Source organism: Chrysoperla carnea, chromosome 3, assembly GCF_905475395.1.
Source record: "Chrysoperla carnea chromosome 3, inChrCarn1.1, whole genome shotgun sequence".
Taxonomy (NCBI): Eukaryota; Metazoa; Arthropoda; class Insecta; order Neuroptera; family Chrysopidae; genus Chrysoperla; species Chrysoperla carnea.
In genome coordinates, this window is record NC_058339.1 from 32,138,061 (window position 1) to 32,164,748 (window position 26,688).

The window sequence follows — 26,688 nt, forward strand, 5'->3', positions numbered from 1 at the left end:
GTGCTCAGTTTAAACTTATCATAATAAAAGTATTATTTTAAAGTGAAAATCAACAAATGCTTTGTTGTTTCGATGTATACAACTGCAAGTCAGTCATATTTGGACCGCTTCCATTTAATTGATTGGCTATAGTCATCTAATACGCAAATTATCTTATAGAAATGCATTCATTTATAGCAGTTATAAATATTTACACACTTGCGTAAGATTATATTTTTTTTCATTACAAATAAGGAGTTTTATTTTTAATTAGAGATTGTATCAAAGTAAAAAAACCACTGAAGTTTGTAGCAAAGTAAATTATTGGGATATGCCAATAATAGTGTCAATTAAAAGGAAGCTAAAAAATATGGTTTTGTTAATAATGTAATAGTTCAAAATAAAATAATTAATAATCAAATGTTTCTAATTTTTTTGAATAGTTGATTGTTCTGTTTATGTTGACCAATGAAGTAGACAATTCTAAAATAGACTAGTAAAGTTTAAAATTTCATGTTCTTGGAAAAACGAATTCAATTATACATTAAAATTTTTGTTAAACACATTGATAGAAAATGAGGCTTGGATTGATTTTCGCAAACTATTTAGTCTTAATTAGATTCACTCTAGTCTTAAAAAAGCACAAGTTCCCTTATATTTTTATTCTTATATATTTTCTTAATAAAAATAAAATAATAATGCCGACATATTTGATCTTATACCAACGATCTGCTCACATTAACGAAGAACAGATTTTTTCTCGAAATATATCCAAAATAAACTCATTCAAAGCAAACTCAAATAAATACATAGATCAAAAAAAAAAAAATAAATAAAATAAAATAAATAAATAAATAAATAGACAATCACTCATGTAGAATATCGTGGAACACGTCGATAGCATTGTCGAATACAGTGGTACACACACGTATCGTAATAATAAAATATATGAAGAAAAGAAAAAAACCTATAGGATTTTCGCCGTGAATAGCGGAAGTGAATGAAAGTAATACGAAATTTTTGAAAAAAAAAACAACATGCATACAAATATACACGCATTTTACTTCCATTTCCTTTACATTTTACTTCCAAAATGCAAATATACATTTATATTGATGAAACTACAGAATGTTACAATTAAAAAGATTGATTTCGGTACGTAGCACCTACTGCAACAAGTATCCAATCTATATGGACAGATAAAAGAAGGGAAATTAATAATTAAATCTTCAAAAAGCATTTTAATTTTTTAATCTTAACGTTCAACCAGAAAATTTCTTTGACTAACATTAACCGAACACAAAAGGCATTGTATAAAACTGACAATTCGTTGTGTGCGTACACATGGTAGGGACAATAAAATCGATGACAGCGCTCCAAGTGAAAAATTTTGGCGTTAAAGGAGGCTGTTATGACTAATTTGCAATTCTTTACATGTTAATGTTATAGAAAATGTCAAATTAAAGTTGTTGAAAAACACTAATTAATTAAACTTAATGCATTAAAAATAGTGAAAATAAGAAATCAAAGTGCACAAATATTATTTTTTAAATGTAAATTATCATAATTATTTATTTAAATTTGTGAGACAATAATATTAAATTTTCAATGTAAGTCATAAATGCAATCCATACAATTATATACGCATCTATACAATTCTGTAATTAAAGTAGTGGATCGTTACCATGGAAACGTCTCCAATAAGACTCACACACGGTGCGAATAGGATATATCCTGCTAATATTTATGTATTAACTTATTTATTGTATGTGATTTATCTTTATCTGTGTTTTTTTTTTTTTTATACAAAGTCACAGTATGATTTTTAACACACTTTTTATGGCTTGACCTGTATGTAGGAACTAATGTAAAGGGATCTTTCAAGAAAATTGTCCCCAACTTATAAGCATCCGATTGACTTGAATATTTGCACTATCAACGACTAATGACAATAACAAATTTTAAAACTGTATCCTAGTATCCTATGTTGGATCATCATTATCATAATTACTTTACTTTATTATCTTAAAATATTAGTATTCTCTAGTTTTAATTGTAAAATTTAGAACGAGGAGTGCTTGATATCTGCCAATAAAATCAGTCTATATATTAAACTTACTAATTCCGAAATTTGATTATCTGATAATTCAAAATTTTCCCGAAAAGCTGTGAGGATATTTTTAACAAAGAGCATACTTTTTAGGGCACATTGTAAAATAAAAATCTTCTGCTATTTGGTTCTTCATACATAAACAAAGACGCATGAATGAATATGGATACACTACTTACTTCACTTGTGTTTTTCATTTGTTATTTTGTTTTATTTCCATGTTTTCTTTTGTAAAAGAGGCATTATATTGACAAGAAGAAAAAAAGCAGAATCTAAATGAAAATACATTGTAAATAAAAATGTTTAAAAAAAAGCTGAAAAAGGAGTCTACAGACATACATACATACACACGCGCTCAGGTAAAAGAGATGGCTGTTGCCGTATTGAAAAAAAAAAAAACAATTTTCATATAACCTTGAATAAACAACATTTTTATGTCGATTTTATTTGAAAAATCAAGTAAATAAAACTGTTTGTTTAATCTTAATCTTTTAAGTAATCATAATAAAAAATAGTTCATTTCATTCATTCGTATTATACAAACATCGAATACAAGGTGTATCATTAATGTAGAAAAGTTAATGTGAAATTCCTTGCATAATAATGAGGAAAAAGTTTATGTAACAATAGAGACCCGATGTCATAAAATACGACAAAAACGTCCCGATTTCATAAAATACGATAATAAGGAATATAATAAGTTAGTAACTTGCTTAATTAAGTCAGGATTCTTATTATAGAAATGTTAGTGCTAAAATTATTTGATAATAGGTCATGAATAGGTCATTGTTTACTATTATCGTACAAAAAATATTATTTACATACTATTTATATGTCGCCAAAACTTTTTTGAACATAATTACAATGAATTTTCTAAGGCAAATTTACGATGGTAAAATGGTTAAATGAAAGTCAATGGAAAAATCAGTTACCACACTTGACCTTCTTAGTGACAGTTAAAAAAAGTAAGATCTCGTATCAACCAACCTTAATCAAATATCGATTGAAATGTAGCCACTAGGTAATCACACAGAAAATGGTTTATTTCATCTGTAAATAAATGATTACCTACAACAAAAGCCGATCAAGCAAAATCAAGAAACGATTGGCGGGTAAAGGTAGTTGAAAATATGACTCATATTATTCTAGATAAAATTTTCTATATAACTGCACATTCTTTTCAGCATTGGTGAATAGAAAATGTGGGACACTCTATGCGAATATAAAAGCTTTACGTTTACACAAAAAAAGAAAAGTTTTCGTTTTGTAAAAGTTATTGTGATGTAAGATTATCTGCGTAATTAAATCAGTTGTTTCAAAAGTATCCATTTTGTTTTACTACTGTTTGGTAAGTATATTTTAGATATGAAAAACCCCCCAAACAAGTTTACTAAGAAAATTCGAGACATTCATAAAACGTCTATAATCCATTATTAATTGAAAGTTTTTCCATTTGAGGTGATTTTGAATATTTACGAATTCATACATGGATCATCAAAAATATATTATCATGATTCTAAAATTCAATGATATTTTAAAGTTTCTAATACAATTTAACTAGTTAAATTTTTCAAATTTAAAAGAAAATTTTAGTCAACGGTCATTAATTTATGACAATTTAGAATTTTGCTTAATTTTAGGAAAGCTTTTTATTTTTAATTCTTGTAACTTTTGAGTTACTTTTAATATTGAAAACTTTTAACCTTAAAATGTTGAAATTTTAAATTAAGGCTTATTTTAACATCTCGATGTGCTACTTTTTTATTATTTTTCCTCATAAATTGTGCTTTAAATAATACGAGATTTACAAACTTCAAGAAGAATATATATCTTGACTATCACTGAATTCACTTTTGTTGTTAGGGATTAACAATGTCTTGTGGTCAACATCAAATTTTCATTTAAGAATATAACAGTTCCTTAAATCGTTGTTTTCTTAAAAAAAAAAGTTTAATATGTTTAAATTTTTAAAAATATGAAGAGAGAGAGATATTTCTATTTGATTTTCAAGGTTTTTGTTGAAAATTTTAATTATTTTAATTAAATTTTCGATTAAATATTTATAATTTCAATTTTTTCAAAAAATTTTTAATGGACATCGAGTTGACAAGAATGAAAAAAGGTTTTTTCTTTTTGTAACTTAAGGGGTCTATATTATTGAGGTAAAATACCAACAGCATAAAATTATGACTTAATTATCAAAAATATTGATGAATACACAAAATATTAAATTAAATTTATATCAAATATGAATCAAACGGTCGAATCTTCAACAGAAAATTCTTATCTCTTTACCATAAGTAAAATATGAGAATATTATATATTCTACGCCTATTTACAATGTAACAAAAGGTATACAGGATGATTTGTCTAAAGTTTACACTCTTATATTCAGTTTGTTTTGGCATTGATATTTTCATGGTGAAAAGGGTCAACTTTGTTTTATTTTTTAAGGGAAACTTTTTTGCAATATTCTGCTACATATTTTTTGCAAATTCTTGTCTTAGTTAGTACTTTTGGTTAGATAAAATATCAGTATTTGTAAAAAAATTATTCTTTTGAGAAATTGTATGTTAAAAATTTTCTAAGTGGAGACTATTTAATTTTAAAGCACCGATATCACGTACCGAAATTGAGATCGAGTATTCGCACCGTGCGTGAGTTTTATTTAAGGTGTTTCCATGGTTACGATACACTACTTTAATTATAGAATTGTATGGATGCATATATAATTGTATGGATTGCATTTATGGCTTACATTGAAAATTTAATATTATTGTCTCACAAATTTAAGTATATAATTATGATAAATTACATTTGGAAAATAACATTTGTGCAATTTAATTTCTTATTTTCACATTTTTTAATGCATTAAGTTTAATTAATTAGTGTTTTTCAATAATTTAAATTGAACATTTTCTATAACATTAACATGTAAAGAACTGCAAATTAGTCATAACAGCCTCCTTTATCGCCAAAATTTTTCTCTGGAAGCGCTGTCATCGATTTTATTGTCCCTACCATGACTACGCACACAAAAAATAAATAATTTTCCAAAACTTGCATTTAAAAAGCAATAATTAGCTTCAAAAATATGTACAGTGCAACCTCGATATAACGAATCTGAAGGGAACCAGTAAATATTCGTTATATCAAGTAATTCGTTAAACTGAGGTTTGTTATATTGAGGTTAAGTTGGTCTAAAATTCGTTATAAAGAGGAAAAAAGTGTCGGAACCTCTCGCGACATGAATTACATACTATGGAGTATACTAACTGTCATATATTGGTGGGACTTTATACGTTATATAAAGGTTTTGAATTGACGAATTTCGTTATTTAGAGGTATTTAAATTTTTTATGTAGTTGAAAATTCGTTATTAAGAGGTTGTACGCAAAAAATATTCGTAATGTAGAGGTATATTTTATATTGACTCTTATGGACAATTCAAGGGGATTGCGAAAAATTTGTTAAATCGAGGTATTCGTTATATTGAGGTTCGTTATATTAAGGTTGCACTGTATTCAGTCTTTCATTCAAAAAAATGATACTATATATAAATAGAACAAAATTCCTTTTTAATGATGAAAACGTCCACGTACCTATATAAAAGTAAATTTTTCTTTACGTCAAAAAATGAGCTGAAAAGTTTTTTCGCGATTTTTTGACTATCCATTCCGTTCTTGAAATATGAGGGTGGACACTTTTTAAACATTAAGCCTGTTTATATCTGTGTATGGGTACATACACACGTATTATTATTATACGGAAAGAAATTGTAGAATTTCTCTAGAAAACAAGAAGAATAAACTTTTATAATTTACTTGTCATAAAATGAGGTTTTCCACAACATAAAATAATTTCTATATTTTAATAGAATTCATTTCAAAAATTATTGTTACTTACTCACTCTCTCTCTCTTTCTCACTCAAATGAAAAGTTTTATTTTCATACTTTCTTTTTTCCTAATAGAAAGTAGTTTAAAATTTATTACCCACTAATAAACAATTTTAATGAGATTATTTTCACAGAAAATGAATATTAAATTTTAAGTACAATAATATTTTTTTTTCAGATTTTTATTATAGTATAAAAATATTGATAAAAAATTACTTGAAAAAACATTTACAATGTTTTGTTTGATTTTTAAGTTTTTCGGATTTACAGATTTATAATTTGTAGAGCCTAAATGGCCGAGCGGTCCAAGGTGTTAGTCTTTGAACGTTGGACTATTTAGACTTAGGTTGCGGGTTCGAATCCAGGCAGTGGCAGGGTGAACAATTTATAATTAATGGGAGTACAGAATTGATCACATTGTCATCGCTTGAATAAGAACGAAGTAACCGATTCCACCCACATCAAAAATGTAATTGTAAATATGAATTTAATTTAATAAATAAAAATAACAAATAATGATGTGGGTGGCCTCTGTGATAAGGCGTATGTCATAAAAACGGAAGTTAAACCCCCATTATTATTATTAAGTGGTTTCAATCTAGTGGATATGAAAAAAATTTACGATAATGTACAACCACTTAATTAGGACGCAATATAATCTTCAAGAGCCCTTTTTTAAGCTAGAATAGAAAAGTTTAACTTTTTATATTTACAAAACAATATCGAAAGTTTAATAAAATAATTCCAATTATGTAAAATAATTCGAAAAACATCAATTCTTTTAAAGATTCAGTAAAATTTGCAGTTGTGTTTTACCCAAAATATTTATTTGTTAAGGCAAGAGATGCACCAAGCAAGTTGTCTAACTGGACAAAAGTCATTTATGTTATTTATATCAAAATATGATAAACAACACCCTAAAACCTCCAATTTAATAAATTTTTTTCAAAAAAAAGTCTATCCAGTTAAGATTACGTTGATATATACTACACATAAGTAAAATGAATAACTAAAATTTTGTTATTGTATAGTAATGGCCTTTTAATGTGTGCTCTGGTTTATAATAATATATATTTGCAATGTAATTATCCCCTTTTTTAACACAACTTAACTTTAATCCGTCAAAATTTTATTTTATAATAGATGCTTATTGAACCAGGAAACCTTTGTCGCAGACAGATCGAAAAATATTAGAAAGTTATACCCTCTTCCCTGAAACAAAAATAATTATTATGGCAATCTTTGAAAAACGAGTTATGAGCACTGTGAGTGATAAAGTGGTTACATATGCATGAATTTAGTTTGTATATTCAGATAAATGAATGTCGGAGAGTATGTTATTCCAAAAAATTTCAAAATGACACTCACCCAGCATAATTTTAAAAAGCAGAATGAAGTATAAAAATACAAAAAAATACTGTGATAAAAATTTATTTTTTTTACTAAAAAGTCTAAATGATAAAAAACAATTCGGAACAAATAAGTCACAAATATTCTTCAGTCAAAATTCATATAAGTATCTTTAATGAAATTTATCATGTTTTATGTAATGATATAGTAATATGCGTATGTACGTACCAAAATACAATAGACTACCTTTAGTGGAGACGACAAGTCAGTCCGAACACAATATTATTATTATCCATTGAGAGTCATTATAAACATATATCAAAGAAAATTCTTAAAGAAAACTTAAGGTAATAAATATTTGAAACGATATTCCCACACACATACTGACTAAAGCTTCGAGTACATACTTTAAAAAGCTTTATAATAAGTTTAATAATAATAATAATAATAATAATTATTATTATTATTATATAAATTCCATTAAATTTCATTTTGTAATAAATTAGATAGAAAATATAAAAAAAAAAAAAATCTGTAGTATCTACCCAAATGAATGTCCTTATTCGTCGTGGAACCAATTGAGAGTATGGTGCGAGTATAAAATGTGGCTATTATAGTTTTAAACGATCGAGACACACAAATAAGCCATTATGAATTTGACTTTCTAAAATCGTATCAGTTACTTTCAGATTAAGTAATTTTTTTGTGTGGCCTAACTAATAATATTATATATGTAAAAGTAACTCTCTGCCAATCTGTTCCGTTTCCACATCAAAACCGCTGAACCACTTTGAATAATTTGTATAGAAATAGATGGCATTTTGGAAATGGATACGTGTAACTTTTTGTGGTGAACATAGGACAAGAAGGACGCTTTCACGCAAAGACTAACGAATGAATTTGAATGAAACTGTACAACATATATCTCATACATCAGAATAACACATAAGCTATAATTCATAAAAATATATTTAAAAACAAAAATTCAAAAATCTGATAATTTACTTCCCCATCTATGATGATCATTTTGAACCATTAAATTAAAGATTTCTGTAAAAATTTTAAATATTAAATATCAAACAATTCATGGCCTCCTTTTCTGGTATACTCAATGAATTATGACAACTTTACACTTAAAAAAATTGAGGCATTGTTTTACACAGGTAATATATGTACGGTTTTCTATTTAAAAAAATGTAAAATAGTCATAATTCATTGAGTATATCAGAAAAGATGGCCATGAAAGTTTTATATTGATTATTTTTACAGAAATTTATGGTTCTGTCAAATTAAAATAAAAATTTTTTAATTTTATTTTTAAATATATCTTTATAAATTATAGCTCATGTGTTCATTCATTCATTAGATTTTGCGTGAAACCGTAACAAATAAACATTCAAACAAACAAACAAATAAACAAACATCCTTACTTTCACATTAATAATATATAGATAGATATATAGATAGATAGATAGATGGAGATAGAGATTATACAATTTTTTCTTCGGGATGATCACGATAATTTTCTATCAGGAAGTTAAAAATATTATGAAGGGGTGTAGTAAGTAGGATTGTGTAAAACTGGCACAAAAGACTCGCTTCTCTACACTTCTAACTATTTGTTGTGTGTATTGTGTGGTATCACACAAATAGTCCCCAAGTGGCAGCAATAGTAAGCGAGGCGATGAACAAACTAAGTGGAAGTCATTGAAGCGGCCAAACAAACGCGGTGGAGAATATTTACACGAAATCTGAAACTATTACCATTATTACAATAACTTTATATATATGTATAGATAAATTTTATATTGTGTGAGGTGCGAGGAGGGAATGTTAAGGTCGATCAATGTTATTATGGTAGGTATGTGTTTGCTCCATTGGATAGTATCATATTATATTTTATACAAGATGTTTTAATAAAGGTGTGTCAAAAGAACTGGATACGAAAAGTTTATCACAATGAAATAATGTTTACTATCCAGAGCAACATATTCTCAAAAACTTAACAAAAATTCGTAGTGCAGGAGCTGCCTTAGCTAAATTATTTTTTTGGTTTCATTTGAAAGATAATTTAACGGAGAGTGTTTCAAGTGCGAGCTAAGGTTTCGGTACCCGAAAAAACTTAAAATTGGCAATGATCTTCAAAATCGATTCAGTTTGGAAAAGCCATGACATATAAATATATACTATGGAAATGAATGGTCAAATAAACCTGGTTCAATTCATTTCGAAAAGTGAAATGGTAAAATAATTAGGTAATTTTAAACAATAATTCAAAAGAACAAAATCAACTCAAATATTTCAATTTCAGTTTAAATATTTCCAAAAACTTGTCGCAAAAAGTGATAGCTCTCTAAGTATCCTTTTCATCCCATCTTATATCCTTGACCATCACTTTGATATTGATTTAAGAAGCAGTGTTTTAAGTTTAAAGTGTTATCTGTGCGTCTGTGTGTTTCTCAGTTCCATCGTAGCCCCTTAACGGTCGAACCGACTCGATTGAGAACATTTTATAGCTATGTTTCCAAAAATCGGTTTACAAGGAATAAATCGCATTTACGGGGTTTTTTAAATTTAGTAAATTTCACTTGTTACTAATTTTTTTGCCAATTAAACGAGATTCAAAACAGTTAATCGAAAATCTGTACCCAAATTTTTTACAGTATCCGAAAGTGGAATCACGTAGCCTCTAGACACTGCAAATATTTTGCTACACTTAGTATACACACCTCTTTTTCTAACGTTTTATTATGCTTCCTTTTTAGTATTATATTTTCAATTCAAATGTATGTGAATATATTTTTTGGTTTGAGGTCAAGTAATAATTTTAAAACTATTCAAAAATATTTTGTAGATAAAATATTTTTATTATATATTCTCGTGTTACGAACAACAACACTTGGACATAAATTTTCCTGAAATATTTTTCATAATTTTCTATGCTTTTTATTATATGTATTGTCAGCCATACACATAGATATAGAAGTTTAGGCAAAGTCAACAACACAATTCACATTTGTTTCTCATCCTTAAATTCATTTTTTAGGATATATTTTTATTTCTTTTGAAAAACCTGAATAATAATCCTAAATAAAACGATCTTTCGAAAAAAGTGTTTCTAATCAATATTGGTAAACTTAAAAAAGAATTCATATCTTATTTGTCTTAGTGCTAGAATAGTAAAAACTAGTGATTGTACTTACGGTAACAGTTTACGGTTTAACGAAAAAGTTCGACACTTACCTATAACAAAATAGAAAAAAAATTAATAAAGACTATTTAGAAATAATTATCTTTGGTGAATATTGGTTCGAAAATAAATGAGGTATATGTAAAAATTTGACGTTAAGAATGAGTCTTGATTTTTGGCATAAAAAAGATTTCCCTACGTTGATAAATGAATTATTGAAAATTATAATTACATTTAGCATTAAAATAATTAAGTTTTATAAGAAAGAATCAATATACAAATAAATTATATATATATCATCGAAAAACATAATCAGTTTTTTTTTAAACATCCTCTGTTCTATTTACTGTGTTCAATGTTTTAGCTGAATATGTCATAGAAGTAAAGCATCAGATTTAGACTACAAAACTTTTCAACTTAGAGTATTTTCGATTCGTATGAGGTGATTATTAAAAGTTATTTCATCTTCTGAGATACCAAAATTTAGGTAACAGCAAAGAAGTCCAAATATTTGGAATTGTTTGGATAAAAACACCACACTCAGAATATGTTGCTTTGATTATAAACCGTACAAATAAATCAGGTTTTCAGGTAATTCTGGACGCAGGAAGATTCTATAAACCATATTAGGCTTATGGTCAATCCTTCAACGATATTTAACTTAATTATACAATATAACTCAATAATAATTTTCAATAAATTTATTCTACTAATCATTACAACATAACAAATTTGGTGTGAACGACGCACATCACCTTCATATACAGAGTAAAAGTGTCTAACCAACATTTGTTTACCAATTGGTAGCTCTCAATTTCTTAGCATATCGTTTTTTTTTTTTTTTTTTTTTATTCTGCACACCTTTGAAATTAGAGTCTTCGTCTGCTCAACCTGATTAAAATCGTCGTGACCACTAGAAAGTCTGCTTTTTATTTTTAATTTTAGGTCTTCCTCAAAGTGGGGATATGGGGGATACTAATATGCTAGTCTAAAATTCACAAGAGATAAAAAATAAAATATTTTTAAGAGGCGCTTTGGAAAAATTTAATTTTTTAGCATCTCACTTTCAATAAGCGATTTTGTTTTCGTAGTAAAATGTTTACATCTATTCGGGGTTGGGATAAAATGACTGACTGATGTCGATATATGGAGCCTGCTATACCTGAACTGGGCTGCTAAATTCATCAATATTATAATCTCTGTATAGAGGTTATAATACAAATTATATTTGTGTATAATAAATAAAGTATATTTTAGTATGAAAAAATTATTATCTATCATTAAAATTACGAACGTCATACAAGGCATAGAACAAACTTTGCGTGATTCTATCGTTTCCATTTATCTATCAACCTACCAACTATACCAATGGTATTATAAATCGTATTCACATAACATTTTTTATTTAGTAAAATTGTATCCTATCATTCGTCAGGTAAATACAGTAAAAGCCGTTAATTCTAAGCAAGATTATTTACTTTAACTTTGGATCAATTTTAGTCCGTATTTCAAAAACTATTCGACCAGTCATCAAATGCATGCCATTTGTGGGTCAAAGTTATCTTAGTATGAGTTTTATCGAAATTGGAGACACAAAAAATTTTTTGATTTTTTGCAATTTTTTTAAGGTACCCGTTTGAAAAAATCGAGAAAAATGAAAAAAAAATTAAGTTTTGGAATTTGATGAAACTCGGTGAATGGAGTAATTTTGATCCAAAAAGTATAAAAATCAGGTTAGTTTAATGATTGGATGCAGAGTTTCTGAGATATCACAATATTTGGATCGAGTTTAGTCTGTATATCAAAAACTGTTCGACCAGGCAACAAATGCACCCGATTTTTTTACTTTTTGGGTCAAAATTACCCTATACACTGAGTTTTATCGAAATTGGAGATATAAAAAATTTTTCAATTTTTTTAAGGGGTAGGACGTAGTAAAGACAAGGAGTAGTCCTTCGAAAAAATCGAAAAAACGCAACAAAAAATTTTGTTTTGGAATTTGATGAAGCTCGGTGGATGGAGTAATTTTAAGTATAAAAATCAGGTTTATTTAATGATTGGACATCGGAACAAAAACTAAAAGCTAAGTTTACTAGCTTTTAATATTGACGATAAACCGATTTCACTGTATACACATTTGATGGTAATAGTCAGTTCATGCATAACCTAAATTATTCATAAAAATATCGAATAGGAGGTATATTATATGTGCTACTATAGATAGATACAGTCTTTGAACAAGAAATTATGATAACTATATTTCTTTATCGTATTGATTTGATTGAAAGTAGATTTTTGCTATATGTAATACAAATAAATAATATTTGTTATTATATTCAACTGTCGTTTATACAGGATGATTCTATTGATACCTGCCACTTTTATTTTCCACCCATCCAAACCCGTCAAAACCCATGGATATGTATTGCGAGTAAAATAAAAGAAGCATTAACGTATGCTACTATACTTAGACTTCACGTCTTTTAACATTCAATTTAATATTGACATTGAACTTCAAATGTATATGTTTGGGCCAAACTTCTAATTATCTCAGAGTTAAAACTTTAAATTTTATTGGTTTAATAAAATTTTCGTTTTGATAAAGCCTTAATCTTCTGTAAATAATTCTCTTTAATTTCTCTATTAATATCACAGATTTGTAATTTTAGTTTCGAGAACTATAGAACCAAATCATAGAGCGATAGATGATGTTGTTTCGTTTCATAACGGAAGTTTTGAATGTATTACTTATTCGAAGTAGGGACAAAAAATTCTTTATTGCTCATATGTCTTCTGGAATTCAAGATAGACCAATCCATGAGAATTGAAAAAATGATGGTTCATTTGACTTTTGAGTCCTGGCGTGGCTTTGAGTCACCGTTCTAATAAAAATATATTATACGTTGTAATATCAAAATTAACGCAAACTATAATACTTACGATTTTTTTAATCGTTGCGATTTATTGAGGTCTATAAACTTGACTTACAGATGTGTGAATTATATACTTGAATTTAAGGCCCAGCTATTAAGGATCCATGCGAAGTACAGAAGTACAATTTTTCCACCTTTGATAACCAGAAACTTAATTCAATTTTGCATTCGTTAATAACTTCTGTCCCAAATATTGGGACATTCAATTCTCATTTTAGATGAAGAAAAATCACAAGCTATAATATTTTATGTCCCATATACGTTAACTTTCAAAAACTATTTAGTTAACTTTTTGTACAATTTCCAAATTATCGAGTAGTTATAATATACAACTCAAAGTTTAATAAAAAAGAAAAAATAGAAGATTGTGGTCGTGGGACACCCGTTAGGAACGAAGTTAGTAACGAAGCTGTACAAAAACAAATATAATGGTTAAATAAATACATACAGGTAATCTGTTCAATTTGTAGTGTCAAGTAGGCTGGGTTCCAAGACGCACATAATTATAGTACACGAATTTTGCCATTTTTGTACTACTTACATCCAAAACTAGTTATGCATATGTATCCATTACTAGTTTTGGATATAAATAGTACAAAAATGCAAAATTCGAGTACTATAAGAAATAAAAATAATATAAATAAGATAAAGTAGGTGAATATATCGCGCATGTTTTATTTTTGTTACGTGATGGTTTTTGCCAGTATGTTCACCATGGCAAGCCGCGGAACAGCGGTAAGACACAACGGTTGTAAACATAACAAACTTTACTTCAAGGTGGAAATGTTTTTATGCCAAGATAGGCAAGAAATAATTGTATGTCATAATACATCACGGGGTTTTTAATGAAAGAGTAAAAAAAAGTCTTTAATAATTTCTATTTTTAAAATACAAGTTCCTGATATGAAAGAAGTAATAAATCACCCATATAAAATTATTATTTGAAGGGCTGCTGTTGTACATTATTTGACTTACATGCAGCAGTATATTATGGTCAAGTGGATTGAAGAGTTGTGCTAAAGCTTCTCTTTCTGCTTGCTAGATTGCTACATATTTCATCCTACGCTTTTGCCTCTTGTTAACTTGTTTGTTTGTTGGATGATGACACGACTGACTAACTAACTACAACGCTATGTTGTATAACATTTATACTTCTATCTACAACTATACTTACCATTACTTACCATTCTTACTATATTGGAATATATTGGTTGGTGCTGCAGTGCAGAAATTGTCTGCAGAAAACGCCAATGTTGTTACATAATGTTTTAACATCATCAAGTTAAAACCACACAATGAACTATTTTCTATTCTTATTCAACTTCTGTTCAAAATTCAAGATCTTTACTACGAAACTTTCCAATACGTTGTGTGTGCTACAACAACATGAAATGACAATGGTAGACCTATCATCGTGTCTAAGAAATCTTCAAAAGTCTTACTCGTTGTAATCTATGTAAGTAACGTCCAAACATTTTATAGAATCACTCACAAAATGAAGTTTTTACAAACAGTTCTTATGTTTTCTGTATCAAAGAGCATCTGAGAATGCAAATGAGAAAAGAAACCACAATTATAATTAATAATTTTTAACGATTTATTATAGTAACCTCTTATTAGTTTAGTTTTTGAGAGTAACTTAGAGTGTGGTAATTAACTATATTTCGCACGTAAAATGGGTGAGAAAAGTAGTTCTTATCTCACGTCATTCAAGCTTCATACAATGAAAATGAAATTTGGTAGGGCTTGGGTTTAGAACGTTGTTACTTCTCAAGTTTTGATGACAGATTTCTTATTTGAGACATTGGTAATATAAGATGCTCAGAAATATACAAAAAATACACCAGAAGTACGAAGTGAAATATTATATAAGAAAAGATTGTTAATAAAGTTGTAAAATAGCAACTAAGCAAAATAAATGTGCAAACAGTAATTCGGCTGCGCCAGCACTCGACACTTAGAATATCGTTTTTAAATTTTGAGGCAAGGATTCAAGGGCTGAATAATCTCCTTACTAAAATTTAATGAAAACTAATTAATTTTCAATACCAGTAGTGCCATAGGCAAGCTACATCCAAGTGAATGACTGTCTTTGAATCTTTGCTGTTCTAGCCCTTCAGCTTTGTTGTTTTAGGCTTGGTGTTAAGACATGGATTTCAAAAAAAATTATTTTAGCTACTATATGTGCTAAATAAGTTTTACGAGTGGAAAACGAAAACTACTAAGATCGTTGTATATGCTGCTACAACACTTGTTCATTTTGTAAAGAGAGAAGTAAGTTTCAGGATGGATATTATTTTATTGAAAGAGTTAATGAAGTGTAAGACATGAATACACACATCAAACATAGTTGAAATTTGTTTATTGTTAGTACTAATATTAAAGTATAAGCAAATGTTGTCTTGATCGCATTCGTACGCTTGAAGGCTCTTTCTAAACACGGGAATATTGTCTCAAACTCTTTCAAAACATTTCGATATATTTACTAAAACTTGTACAAGTTCAACAAAGTATAAAGAAGCTTTAGTAAAGTATGACATTATTATGATGCTGATTATTATTATTATTATTTCTAAATGAGAGGAAAAGAAAATAAGAAAAACTTTAAACAATTGTAAGATCTTTCCTCATACATTTTTCTATAAACAACAACAATACATGAATACAATTCTAATGTTTTATTTATTAAAAAAATATTTAAATTGACCCCGTGCATCATTATTATAAAGGAAATAATTTTTTCCAGAATATTTTATTTACGAACAGACGAAAAATACGAATGAAAAAGAAAAAGTGTAAAGTTACGTTAAACGTAATCAACGTAAATCCATAAGAAAAGACAAAAGGCTCTTCTCTCTTACAGAAGATCTTGACAAACTTTTTAAATAATAAGAAATCTTTTCATATAAGATTTTATATATTAAAAGAGTCTTATCAGCAAAAAACAGTCCAATGAACAGAAGACAAATATAGAAGAGACACATTCGCTCACACATTTGTTTATTTTCGACTTAGAATGTGTACCGCTTGCAGTGTATGCTATACGGCCTTGACTATTTATACCATCCAGTTAAGTCTCAAATCTATGTTACACAATACTATGATATTATTGTCTTTTTGAACACTACTATTCAAAAAATATTGATGAAATTATTGAATTTTATAGAAAATTATAATAGTGGAGTTCTATCAAACCAAAATGGCACTGAGCAAGATATCTATAAGAAGAATAGTAAAAAGGGATACCCAGATCAGTACCCCGACTGACAAACGCAACGATAAATTTTTCAACAATTAAACATTTACATTTGAAAATTGAATACTATTTTCGAAAAAATATAAATAAGTTAAAAAAAAATATTATTTATGCAGCTTTCAAGCAATTGCTATTATTAACTAATTTTTATTTAACATTTTCTATACCAATTACACGAAAACAATTGAAAAATAATCATATTCTTTTATTAAATTTATTTATTGCAAATTTCATTGGAAAGCAGCGGTATGATCGATTCAGTTATCTTTTTCACCAACTTTGCACACATCGAATACTTGATTTTCTCAGCAAAAAAATTAAAATTTTCAAAAGTTAAAAAAATTATATTTGATTGTTGACTATTAGAATAATCCCAACCGGTGCGGTATTCCGGATATATTTCCTCTCTCAAATTTGAAAGCTTGAGTAAAAAAAGTGAAAACAAACAATTGACTGAATCAATTGTAGAAATACCATGTATAGGATGTGTTGATTACACTGTCACATTACACATACATACATGTCACACATACATAACTGATATTCCCATATAATACATATTATATAATTTGCGCTCTCACGGGTAAACAGAAATGCTTACGAAAAAATGTTTCAAACAAAAATGTTTGTTTATTTTTTTAATTGGTCCCAAGAACCAATTGACCTATGTTGCCCATAAACGAACTCGACCTCACTTGTTATGGCTTGAGCATGCTGTAAAAATTCAGCTTGATATCACTTTTCGTTTTTGAGTTATCGTGCTGACATATAGACGGACAGACGAACAGACAACCGTAAATGGACTAATTAGGTGATTTATAAACCGCTATACCAAAATTTTGTTCGTAGCATTCATATTTTTAAGCGTTACAAACTTGAGACTAAACTTAATATACTATGATATATTTCATATATACATGGTATGACCACTTTTTTTTTTTACCATTTGGAATTTTGTAATAAAATTTTCACACAAAGTAAATAAAATGGCATACAATCGTTTATATTGAATAAAATGTATATCAAGGTTTTTCAATAAAATTAAATTTTATTCACAAAAACAAAACTATTACTTTTAGCCATATCAGCTCTATATGATAGCTCCTTGTATAAAAAGTGTATTTTAATTTTTGAACAGTAGTGTGTGCACAATATACATTTGTATCCCAATCTTCTATATTCTAGTTGTGAACGCAATATCACTTAATCCTAAGTACTTTACAAAGACCAACTAGATTACAATATAACTGTTTTCTATTATGATTGTTATACAGAGACTCCAATCAGTTTAAGAGTTTCGTACCTACCGCATCCAAAAAAAACATATTTACGCAAAAGATTTTAGGGCGTTGGCAAATTGATAGCGAATAATTTCACTTCTGTTGTCGATACATACAATGTTTTTAAAATTTGCTTAAAAGATTAAATTTAAGACGTTTACGATACCATATTTCTTAAAATAAAAGAATTTTATAACTGAAAGTTTACAATTTTTGTTTTTCGAACTTTGTCGCTTGATTGCGAGTTAATAATTATTTGATTATATCAAAACCTTTTTGGAGAAATGCTTATCATATTTAATTCGACCAAAATCCTTTATGGAAAAATCAAAAATTTTCTAAACTTGGATCCACTTGAATAAAACGTTTCAAATTGATAATAAAAGCGAAAATAATATCATTGAATTGGCCAGTCAAAATAATATGAGCTTAAACTCAAACTTATTTCAGAAATCATCAAATTTCTCTAGTTTTTAACAGTGTCTCTTTTTTGAAAACATATATACTTTTGCAGGGTTACAAAGTTAATCTAATTTCCTAGTTTACTTCTGTAAGAGTCTGGCGTAAATCACCGGCTCCTTATCCCTATAAAAAGCAAGTCTAGCCAATCCTCTGCTAAGGCCTCAAATCATATATCAGTGAAAACGAACAATAATCTGAGTTAATTATCGAAATAGTCTGTAAAGAAAGTGTTGAATGTCAGTGTATGCATTTTTTATAGCTTTGGAGAATATGGACACAAAAGTTTTATCCTAAATGTCACCCCCAAGGGTAAACAGTGATGTTTACAAAAAAACATTTCAAACAAAAGTGGTTTACTTTTTTATAAGGAACATTTTCATAAAAGAATTTTTTTTCTATCTCTAATGATAGGTCCTACGAACTGAAGTTCGTACTGACCTATGTTGCTACTTTACGAACTCAACCTCACTTTTTACGTCCTGAACACGCTATAAAAATTTTAGCTTGATATCTTTTACCTTTTTTGAGTTATCGTGATCACAAACGGACAGGCGAACAGACGTACAATTGGAAAGGTACTAATTAAGTGATTTTATAATAACACAATTTCATATATACAGGCTTTACAAATATTAAACGACAGCGATGCTTTTGAATGAAAAACTAGTGGCACGTAAAATGTATGACTAAAAAATTCAAGTATTCATGTTCTCTTTAGTACTTTCACTAATATACCTTAATTATGAAACCTCAAGAAAAAAAATTTTTAATTACCAATTAATGTACCAAACCAGGGGTATACATTTAAAACAAAAAATATTATATTCATATATTGTTATCATGATCATCCATGTTTTTAAGTGTAGGTGGTAAAAATGTCATAAATCATGACAAACCACAATGTTAAAAAAAAAACACGTGCACATATACATACACGTCACCCATATACAAGGTGATTCATTTTAATCGAGTCAGGCATTTTATTTCTGATGGATACTTTTTTTTTCTTTCTAACAAAAAATACGTCACTGTAGGAGGAATATTCATTCGTAATATAAGGTTTTTAGGTAAACGGTTTAAGTGATTGGTTTCATAAATAAAGATACGTATCAATTAGATTTGTTTATTTTGAAATCGCTTTTTAATTAAAATTTTGTAAATTATTTTATTTTTATTTTTTTTTTGTAAATTTTTTGAAAAAAATGGAAACATCTACTAAAAACCATCCAAAATTATGAATTTTATACACTTCTGATTTAAAAAGTATTTAAAAATATAAACCTGGGAGAAAATGTGTCTCACAATTTTTGTTTAAGAAAACGAATCTGAATAAAATTTATATATAAAATAAAATTTATTTTCATTGGATCTTGAAGCTCTTTATGAACATGCCATAAATCCAAAAATGTAGTATTACATTGAATGGCCTAAATATTGTAGGAAATTTTGTTCACTACTTGTACACCTTGGAAGAAAATGTTTGGCTCTATTAAAATGAATCAGCCAATACATACAAACACCATGGGTTTGACATAATTATCATAATAACACATTGCGTTAGTTAACAACTTTGTCCGCCTGTCAAATGTTTTCTTATCAGAACACCGGATGACATGATGTCTTTTTTTTTTAAAAACTAACTTGAATTAAGTGGTCTTTAGATAAACTTTATAGTTGTATGATGGTTTTTCATTCATAATGAAGTTATTATCTACCAACGATTTTTCATTTACTGGTGAGGTTGATTTAACAAAACGTATTTTTTAGATAAATTAATTAACTTATTTTTTCTTCTAATATTTAACAATTAATGTAAAATACGGTGGGTGCGAGCAAACAGTATAAAATTCAATTTCATTTTCCAAGAGCACTCAGCTTTCTAAAAAAAAAAAATAATAAATTCGTTTTTGACTTGACAACCGAAAATGTAGTCTTTAGGTGATTCTATGAACGTCTATACCAAAAGTTTGTTCGTAGCTACAATTTTTTAAGCGTAACAAACTTGGGACTAAACTTAGTAAACCTTAATATATTCCGTATATGCACCACAATGGTATGAGTGGTCTTTTATGGTATACATTATTAATATAAATGATTTAACAACATGTTACAAAACACACCATATTTTTTTCACATTAATTTATATAATTGTTTATTTTTTTCATATTTTATTATTGTTATTGTTACTATTATTCAGATTATTATAATAAATATTTAAAACAATAATATATGTGACGTTAAACTTGTAAACCTGTAAGCTTATATAATTTCTATGCATATAGTGAGTGCAGAGTATTGTGTGATATTGAAAAGCACCCGTCAGTTTTTGTATGTATGTATATTTGTTTGTAAATTTCTATATCACCTCGTATCTGCCAAACGGCTCGATTCATTTCGAGAGTTAAGGTATCGTTATATTTGTCTAGAAAACCCAAGTGTCTTTTGATAGATGTTTGAAAAAAAGACAAAATGACGGATTTTTTAGGCAAAATACTAATTCGTTAAAAAAAAGTAGCCAAACCTATCGAGTATGGTATCAAAATAACGGAAATTAAAAGGGTATTACAAGTGTAATAAGTGATATGTTCAAATATACTAAGGAATAAAGCATTGGTTTAAAAAGTTATAATTTAGTATAAATAATAGTGTCTAGGCTCTAAAAATGAAAATTTTTCTAGCAATTTTAAAATCGGACACTTCATTGGTCTCGATTTGCAGTAATACACCTTTTGGCATTTCATAAATCATACATTATTAAAATTTTTATTATTTATTTTTATATACAGTTTTATAACAAATACGTTTTTTTATGATGTCGTTGAAATTAAAGTACTCATATTTTTAAAGAGAATTGCATTTTAGCTTTGCGTAATTGATGAAAATTCTTTATTTTTAATTTGCACTTATCTACTTCTTAGTTAACTTAACTTGTTCTTGAAATATAAGTGCGATCTTTGTAGACGCAAGATCTGAAATAATATGTTAGAATAATACTATATAACATAACAATCATTTAAAACTGTCATATCCGTAGCGAGCAATGAATACATAAATAATTTTAAATAAAACTGTATGATAATATTTGGATGGCCACGAAATTCATTTATATGTGTATTAATACAAGCACAAGCCTTACCATTTCTCAAAAAATCGAAAATTACATTTAACATATTATTATCTTGCTTGAAACTATAACTAACTATAGCCTTCATGTCATTTGAAGTGTATAACTTCATCGTAATTTCATTAGTTAGACCCGGTTAGATGTTAGATATATTGTGTTTTTAAAGCCTTGAAAAAACGCAGAGTAGCTTTTTTATAACCTTTTATTTAGCTTCACCTGTCCCGGTGTCTGAAATCAAATCTTGCAAGTTAAATTTAACCTACTTCACAATTTCCAATTGAGCTGCAACCATGCATTCATATGTACTTTAGATAACAATGGCATTTTACGAAAAGCCTGATTTTTCAAGCTTTTTGACCATATTTGATATACATACGTTTTTTGGATTCAAATTAAAAATCAAAAAGAATTTTTTTTTTGTATTAAAAGGTAAAAAATAATTTCATCCTTATTTTATTGAGTGCCTGGAGCTTTTTCAAATAGAAGGGTATGGGTGACTAGAAAAAATTATTTTCAATTTACCAGTACCTGCAATAAAATTAAGCCCCTTAAAAAAGTAAAACAATTTAGATGTAGCTTTTCCTTGGTAAGTAGTCAACAGCTATTATTATTTTTTAACTAAACATAACCTAGAATTTTCAAAGTTTTCTTTTCTAACTAAAAGCTACCAAGATATTATTTATTGTAAGGTAAATACAATTTCGGATAAAAAAAAGTAGGTACAAACAATTCCGATAAAAATTAAAACACAAACACACTTTATAGGGTACACGTTGTTTTAATTTAACAGTTGTTTTAACAAAATGATTTTTACTAATCAAAAAGTTAGTTTAAAAGAACGAAAACATGATTTTAGTGCGCGTTGTTACATGTACATAGTCTGTCGACTTTTTAATTAAAAGTAAAGCAATCATGGTTTTTTCATAGTTATCAGTTTTAATATAAAATATCGATTGTATTTTAGTCACTGAATACAGAATGTATCAAAAAGATTGGCGATTCAAGATGAGTAAATTACTCTAAATTCTGTTTCACTTTATACAGCTATATTTGCATCAAAACGTGTTATAAAATACTATATCCATACACATCAAACTAGGAGATTAATTTCTACGTTCGAAGGGATTGCCTATAATAAAAATATATTGGTGTTCGTAGCGTTATACCTCAGTACGTTTTAGGTTTCAGGCCATTTTTCACAAGTGATTACTAACATAAGGCAATTTATTATATAGCTTCGATATGAAAATATTTAGATTTGCGATAATTCTGAAAAATGACAATGGTTTTCTATCGGTAGTGTCAACATTTTTTGATTGCGTCTTGAAATTGTTAAAAGAAGATTGATAAATTTTAAATATGAAAGAGGGAGGGGTTTGAATTTGAGCAAACAGATTGTTATTAAAATGCCAAACCAAAAATTTTAAATTTTCTGTTGGCGGACAGCCTGTTTTATAAAATGTCAAACCTCTTCATTTTTCTATTAAGGTATTATTTTGTTATTTTCTTATAAGATTAACAAACAAGAGTTAATTACCGGTTTTAAGAGTCTCATGTTAAGAAAATCTTCCATTTTCCTCAAGTTTTCTAAATAAAAAGTAAGTTAGTACTCAGTAATGAAAAATAATCGAAATTACGAAAAGTTGGTAATCACTTACGGCTTGGGACTGTAGACTACTTCACTAATAGAAAGTGCAGACAAAATTAATTAAATGTTATACTGAATCCTTAAAAAAAAGGTTGACACATAAAGGGTTGTTTCGTTTATGTTTACGTTTGCATATAATGTGTTTTTTTAATGTCATAATTCATGAAAACATTTTTATTTTCGGCCAATTTTGATTAAATTTATAAACATATTTTTTCACACTTTTATTTATTTAACAACACCGGTTTATGAAATTAAATAATTTTTATGTTTATGTCCTGTGTGTTTGTATAACCTGTTAGTATAATATATGCAATATAACTACGATTCCTTTTACATACAAGATGTGTCAGTTTTTACTTGTAATTATAAAATAAAGTTGATAAAATTCTATTCTTAATACTAAAGGGTGTGCCAAAATTAACGCAAGAAATAGTGTTCCAGAATTAGCGCAAGAAGTAGGATTCCAAAGTTATTAATTCGTTTTGACTTATTTTCATTTGTTAACAAAAAATGTTATGACAGAAGGCACCTATAACCGTAGATGGCACCCAATCAAATTTTTATTTTAACTATCTTTATAATTCCTTACATGCATAATATGAGCGGACAAATGGGTCAGGAATAAAATGGTAGTGTTTCTGCAGCCGAACTAAATACTGATGGAGGTTATAGTAGGAAAATGGTAGAAAAAAGTAGTAAATTTTGAAGTAATTTTAGATATTTCCCAGTTTAAAGTTCATAGTAAACAAATGCTAAAACGTTGAAATCTAAAGAGAAGACCCAACAAGCTTTTAGCATCCTAAACTATTTAAATTTGACTTGAAGCAGAGGGAGAAATAACAAGAAATTACAATTTACAGGGGAAGTATGTTGAAAGTTGGATGTGTTTCATTTAATGTGTAAGTGTTTTCTAAGTTAAGTGAAAAATAATATTGAAACACATAAATAGGCATCTGCTTGATACATCCTGTGCGCATTTATTATTATTTTTTTATATTTCGAAGAATTACACAAAATTTCAGTACTAAATCATACATTTTATACAGAACCAAAAAAAATCTTAACAAAAGTTTATTAAAAATAATTTTTAGTTATTTTAATATTCTATGGTGCTTTTCATTTTGTTGTTTGTTGTTTTTTAGTGTCTCTTCGACTTCATCTACCCCAGCAGCGGTATACCCAACTGTTATATAATTCTAAGCGGTTTAAATAATACGAGTATACTTTGCAAATAAATAATTAAATTGAATTAAAATATTAAAAATTTTATGTAAAACTGTTTTTATGTATATTTTTGTGTCAGAACGCTTATTGTGTGATTGAGCAAAGCGACCCCATACAGCTAGTACGACATTTTTTATTTACATAGATAATAACCGAATACAAACAGCGTAGCATCTTAAAATTTGAGTAGATTTTGTATGCTTTTGGTTAGTTAATTTTGTAAGTGAATATCAATACAAAATTGCAATGATTTCGATTAAATTTGATACAAACTAAAACATAATGAATGAATTTAATGCATACAACCTATAAAATTTAAAAAGTGGCAAATACAGGTTTTTTGTGTTTTTGAAACATTTGAGTGTCACATCTCGATATTTCCACTTTTAAAACGCAACACTAGATATTGCAGTGGACGGAAAATATCCTGTCTTCTTGTGAGAAATTCCGCTCACAGCCACTGATATATCTTGCCGTAAGCCACTTCTAGCAGTTTCTTGCAAAATAAAAATAAATTTAAAAATAGAAATATATTTAAAAGTCGAATCTAAGTGAACCTATTTAGGTTAGTTTAGGTTAGGTTAGAGTGGCTGTCCTGGGGTGGGACTCACTTAGACCATAGGGTCCGTTGTGATACCGTAAAAGGGCTGGCCCATCCCCGACCACTACTCCTTGACCCATTTGGAGCTGTTTTAGAACAGCTGGAGGGCTTAGACGTCGACTGACTTTAGATCGGAGAGGTCATCAATGAGAGGCTGGCTCAAGTAAGTTCATCAAGAGCTCAAGTAAGTTCTTGACAAGAGCTGGGGGCAGTAACAGAGAAGATGACACATTGTCTCCTCTTCTCCTCCTCTTCACCTCTGTGACAGCTTCTGCAGTAGTCGTGATACACTGCCAGGCCTAAGCGTTCAGCATGCCTGCCTCCCAGCCAGTGTCCTGTGATAGCCGCAACAACTTTGCGAACCGAGGCCCTTGGAAGTGATATAAGAACTTAACAGCGCCTGTGATTGTACTCAGACCATATCTATCTTGTAGTACCACAAGTATACGTTCTTCCCTCCATCTAAGATTGGCCTTTTTCAATATATCCTCTTTCAGGAGCAACTTACAGTTCGCAAATGAAACTCCCGGGTATTTATTAATGCTTGTGTCCGGCAGCATTGTGCCATTTTGGCCAGGTCGTCGGCTTCACAATTTCCTGGAACGTCGGCTTCACAATTTCCATGTCCCTGTGTCCCGGTACCCATACCAGGTTTACATTCATTTGTTCCGCCAGCTCATTTAAGGACGTACGGTAGTCCTGTGCTACCTTTGACGTTAGATAGACTGAGGTGAAGGAATTTAGAGCCACTTGGCTGTCGGTGAAGAATGTAACTGCACCTAAGGGTGTTCAGTCTGAGACATTCCCAAACCTCATGAAAAGCCATCACTTTCGCTTGATACACACTACAGTGATCCGGCATCCGAAATGATAGACGCAGATCGAGATATTCAGAAAAGATCCCACCACCCACCTTCTCCAACTTAGATCCATCAGTGTAGAAAACGACGCCCTTTAGCTTAATTAGGTTCTCCTCCCAATCCAAGTGAACCTATTTAAACTGAATTAAATAAAATTTTGGAATTATTACAAAAGCTTCACTTATTGCATACAATTTATTTCATGTGCTTACTGATAATGTTAATCAATAATTAACTTTTTTTTAAATACACTATTCATGTAACAAGAAATAAATTCTAATGTATTTAAAAGCTTTTAAAATAAATTGTATTATTAATATTATTTCATAAAAAACCGTATAATTTTTAATGAAAAATTTGATTCGATAATATCAATAAAAAAATTATTTAATACAAACAATAAATCATCCAAATTAATCCATATAACAACCATTATTTAAAAGTGACATTTAAAGAAGTGATAACAAACAATTGACTGAGTTAATTTTTGAAATACCACGCATAAACAGTATTAATTACTCTATCACATTACACATACATGCATATCACACATACATAATACATACTTTACAATTTACGCCTAATTTGCGCCCTCCCGGGTAAACAGTGATATTTACGAAAAAATGTATCAAACAGAAGTTGCTCTGTTTTTTATAAGGAACATTTTTACCATCTCTAACGGTTTACATGATGGGTCCTGCGAATCCAAGACCCAATTGACCTATGTTGCTCATTTACGAACCTGACCTCACTTTTTACGTCCTGAGTATG

General features: G+C 28.4%; 1 protein-coding gene and 1 long non-coding RNA gene across 6 annotated transcripts in view; one reads left to right on the forward strand and one right to left on the reverse strand.

Moving 5' to 3' along the window:
• Positions 1–26,688, reverse strand: part of LOC123296455 (RNA-binding protein Musashi homolog Rbp6) — a 1,436,510-nt gene that overhangs the window by 515,867 nt on the left and 893,955 nt on the right. The gene's annotated exons all lie outside the window — the stretch shown is intronic.
• On the forward strand, positions 2,866–25,181 carry LOC123296456. The gene is made up of 4 exons (XR_006535175.1): positions 2,866–2,877; positions 3,346–3,350; positions 8,032–8,041; positions 25,009–25,181. It is a non-coding gene; the product is annotated as an uncharacterized LOC123296456 (long non-coding RNA).